The following is a 5035-nucleotide window of genomic DNA, read 5'->3' as shown; positions in this document are numbered from 1 at the left end:
AGGGAGTTAAGCAGCCAGGAGGAGTATTAACTGTGAATGTTCCCCAGAAGTTCAATATGAGAATAGGTCAGGTGTTTTCCATGATAAATGAGGTCCTGGAAGAAAAAGGTCTCTCCCTCCCTTCTCACTCTATCCAGTAGCCCACTTACTTCCAAGCTTCTACTTTAGCCATTATTTAATTAGTTGTACAAAATATGAGGACAGATATGAAAATCCCATCCCAGATAATCTTGCTGTCTCCCACCAAGAGGGCTCTGCGTTTAATAGCCACAGCATAAAACAGGTAAAGTTATTCACACTTGGCCTCTCCCACAGTCCAGGAAAGTGCTGTAACCACTGGGCTTTGAGTCTACTAGTACACACACATGTCTGAGGGCTCGGCTCTGCTGTCTTTTGTGTGGGTTTGGCAAGCTCTCCACATGCCTAATGGATCAGGTCTTGCCAAAAAAACAGAAAGTGGGGAACGCCTAGTTTAAGAGTCTCTCCAGGGCTTGTGCACAAGCAGCTCACCATGTCCAAAGAGCTAAATCCAGAGGGGATTAAGTGCTCAAGCCTAGCATGTAGGCATCCTTGAGAAACCTAAAACCTGAGCTGCCACCTAACACTGTAGGTGCTTTAGGTTCCTAGGTGCTGACGTTCCTCCAAAGGAGTGCACACAAAACTGTCTACACCCCAGGCCTTTTGACACTCATATTTCTGCTGCTGCACGGCAGACATCCTACACGAGGTACGTGCACATCCCCATGGCATAAACATTCTCCACCGCACTCAGACTGTTCTCCTCTTTCCTAAAACAACAGAGTTGTCCCCGTTGTTTTATGACATTTTGGAAAGGAATTCAGCAGTACATTGAAGGACACATAACTGAGCAGGGACAAACACTGATAACATTGGCAAAATGGCAAACAGAGTGGGTGTTTGATAGCTCCCCAAATACAGACTTCCACACTCTGCTTAATGATAGGAAAAGTGTAGACAGGATATCCCTGCAGGGTGTCTCTTCAGGAGAGTTGTTGGCAAAATGTGTGTTTCTCTATACATGGTGAGCAAAGGTGCTTTGAGCCAGAAGGATTTTTTTATTGTGTAAGAGAACAAAACAAGAAAGAACAAAAGTAGTTTTCATGAGAGAAGCGTGTGAGTATGTGTGTGCATGTGCTCCTCTGCAGTAATCTACAATGAAGTGAACGTAAATTGTCTGTGTCTCTAAATCAAAACCCAACATTGCTGTAGACATTAACAGTCATAACACATACAGAGCTCCATAGATGATAGCACTCATTTGCTTCCAAATCCCTTAAAAAATTCATTAGCTGAAAGAGTAGAAGGCTAGTGTTTGCAGGTGTAATAGGAGGTTGGTTGATTGAGGAGGACAAACTTGTCCCCACAGGGTTAGAGACAGCAAGGAGAAGGCAGTCTTGTGAGGGAATGCAGGAGAAAGCATAAGCAGATGCTTAGGATGCAGTTGTGTTTGCAGAAGGTCATGCATGATTGGACTTCAAATTGAAGGTAAAATTGGGTGTTACCAATCCTTAGAGTTGATTTCTGGAGGAAAGATGGGCACATCTTCCCCTTTGCAGTCCCACCAGAGGATGAGATTGTTGAAATTAAAGCCAAGGCATTCCACTGGAATGGCATGTGCAGGACACTTTGTTCCTGGGATCAGCTAGAGCTTTACTGTCTGTGAAAGGAAGAGGAAAAATTGGGTAAGAGAAAAGTGACGTGTGTTATTACTAATTGGTCTTCAGAATCCAAGACTTTTTCAAGTTAAAGAGAGCCCAAGAGTCTGGACAAGATGACTCTATCCAAAGGACTATCCACAGTGTCGAAATGGTTGACATTGGTTTGAGTGGGGAGCTAGAGGGACTTGCCTTTAGAGGGGGTCTGCCATTGCATTCCAAATCCATGTTCCTCTAAAGTACTGGACACCAAAGGATCAAAACATTTGAAGTTGTCTGTTGCTTTTGAAGGTCTCTCCATTGTGCAAAGTTAGTTTCAGAAAAGTCTTTCTAAACTCGGCTTTGATCTGAGTTGGTATGAAAAGCACAGAAGGTCAACTTTTCCTATCACTGATAGCCCTGCGACTTCCAGCACAGCTCTGACTGCTCCCACCATACTCTCAGCAGGACATAGTACTGTTGCCTATGCATAGCAAGAGGGAAAGGAGTCTATCAGGAACAGCTTTTGAACCGACTGTTAACATTTGCTCTGGTAAGTTATGAGCCAAGAGGGGCTGTCACATGCTTTGGAGGCTCAGCTCTGGCTCCAGTCATCCTCTGCCCTGCTTTTGCAGTTGTTCAAATCACCATATTTTTAAGCTCAAACCTTTGTAATTCAGTGCCAGCAAGACAGGCTGCTTTGTACAGCTAATTGCACGCAGCAGCAGATGCCTCATTGTGCTATGGTTGTCTGGACATGATATAGCAAAGCCTTGGTCTAGCTATGTCAGAGGGATCAGCAGAAATACTAGGAGGATGATCTGCCCTAGGTTAATGGCATAATGAGAGAGGTGTGAAAATTATGAGTTGTGGCAGCCCTGGGAGGCATCTTATTTATCTACGTGGTGACAGATGCCACCTAAGGAAGGGGTATATATGCTACAGACAGATGATGTAACACAAATCTTAGTTAACATTAGGCACTTTTAACAATAACTATTCAGATGACAGTTCATGGAGAGCACACATTCCTGCAGGCAGAGAAGCTGCAACCAGGAGCATACCCCACCCAGCTCTGCAAAGCAACCCTAAGGCACAAACCTACACAGGCACAAGGGCTTGCCTGAGAAGGGCATGTTGCACCCAGCCCTTCGCTGTTTCACACTGGTTTGTGTCCTGGGCTGTTCCAAAGGTGATTGCAATCAGAAGCCACAGGCACAATGTCACTGTTGGAGGTACTTCCTCCATGTCCGTGTTGCAGCAAGAGTAGACTACACACATGGCAAAGAAGTCAAGAAGCTCAAGGGGAGCATAAAGGTGTTGCCCTTGCAAATCAAGGGTTGAGAATTACTCTGTTTCTGAGATAATTTCTCATGACTTCTGCAGCCATGGAGATGATACTCTTATATCCTGTGTCACCATGGTCTTAGACCACTGTCTTCTGGATCTAGTCATCGGTGTCAGGTGTAACTAGGAGCACTTCAGCCTTTTTAACCCTGTGCTACACTGTGCAAGCAGAACAAGACCTCAGGCTGAGGTGCAGCACTGTTTTGTGGGATACTGGCTCACCCCAGAAATGCATCAGCACCAGCTGTAAGAGTATGATTGTAGATCTTATGAAAATCTTCCTTAAAATCTGGATTCATGTGGTGCTGTGAGAATCTCAGCTTATATGGTTTCGAAGGAGGTTTCTTAGTCTGTGTAGCTCTAAGGTAAAACTGTAAAACATAAATCCTAACTCGGAAAAAACTAATTATGCGAAGGAGCTTCCTCTATGATTTTAGAGAAGAGGCTGGGAATGCAGCCTGGAGATGATGACCTGATTTTCTTCTAGAGGAACACCTGTGGCTGCTGCAGTGATGCTGCCTAGAAATCAACACTGCATAAACCTCACTCTATATATTATGAAGCAGGGGTGGTTCATGACCTGTTAGACATCAGTGTCCCCCCAGATTACAGCCCTGCTGCTGTGCTGCTGTAATACGTGCTGCCTCTCTTAATCTTGGCTAGAACTGGGCAGTCATGCAGCAGATCTTGAGCAGCCAACTGCACAGTAGCACCACTCCACTATGATGCTTTGCAGCACATAGGGGTGAAAAGGGATGTGGGATGCTTTCACGGCACCACACTCCTCAACTGTCAAGAAGCAAATACCTCCATGTGGTCAATCCAAAAAAAAAAAAAAAAAAAAAGTATTTTAATCCATGGAGGTGCCAGCTTAGTTTGGCCTTGACATAAGTGCTGAGAGAGGATAAAAGCTTCTGGGAGGACAGGCCAGATGGGAGGATTATCTCCACTGTTTTGGGAAAGGCTCTGACTTTACAAACATTCACTCACAGAAATGAACAAAAACATCTTTTGCGGTAAGTGCTGCCTGCACTGAGCCTTCTCCCCAGCTTGCTGATATGCAAATCTCACCACACGCAGCTGGGCTGGAGCTCTGTGGTTGGCAACCTTTCTGTACCAATTTTGGTAATAGCTTTCTACGTGACTCGGGTATGACTAAGCAGAAAGGAATTAGTGGGGACTCTTTGTTCTTGAAGCTCAGCCGAAATATGAACGAAATATGAACGTGCTGGCCTGACAAAAGCCGGCTCTTTTTCTTTCTATAAAGAAAATAAAGAGGTCTGGAAGGTTAATGAGTGACATAATCAGCTCTCTGGGAAATGCGCATAGGCAAGGAATGAAAACAATGTGCAGCTGAGATAATTGATTACCCACGGTGTGGCATTCACCTGTGGCAGCATGGATTCCCCAGCACGCTATCTGAACACAGCTCATGGGGGCCCAGCGATGAGGCAAAGACTGTAAAGGGCTTGGCTGGGATCCTCAGCACCTCTGTTGTGCTCAGAGGAGGAGGAAGGCTGGATCTGAAGGTGGGCTTTTGCAAACAAGTGGTTGAGGTGCAAAGTCTTCAGGTAGGCAAGGTGTGCAGGAGGACCAGGGTACACTGTACCCTTTTCCCACTCTAGCTTTAACTCAGGTCGTAGTCTGCTGTTAGGGATGGAAGAGATGTGAATTCTTCTTCTGGTCACCAAGTGCTTAAGTGAGTCTTTGATGCTCTTAGTTACTTCCTAAAGCTGGAAAGTAGCTCTTCACAAAGTCCTGTCCAAAAGCAGCCCTTGTTCTAGATTTGAAATAAATGTTGTCTGCCTAATCTCAGGGCAGAGTTGTGCCTTTGGGAAGAATAAGTTCCCTGCAGCCTTCCTGCATCTCCATGGTCAGTGAGAGCAAGAGTTGAGACACACTTCATTTCCCTGATGGTTGTCTCTAAGCAGTCTTCAATCCCTCAGCTCCATGGCGGGAGACAAGCACCTAGATGCTTGAGGTTACAACACTCAGTGGTCACAGGCCCTAAATACCATCATTGACTTGCCTAT

Source organism: Strix aluco, chromosome 26, assembly GCF_031877795.1.
Source record: "Strix aluco isolate bStrAlu1 chromosome 26, bStrAlu1.hap1, whole genome shotgun sequence".
In the NCBI taxonomy this organism is placed as follows: Eukaryota; Metazoa; Chordata; class Aves; order Strigiformes; family Strigidae; genus Strix; species Strix aluco.
Note: the sequence above shows the minus strand (reverse complement) of the source record.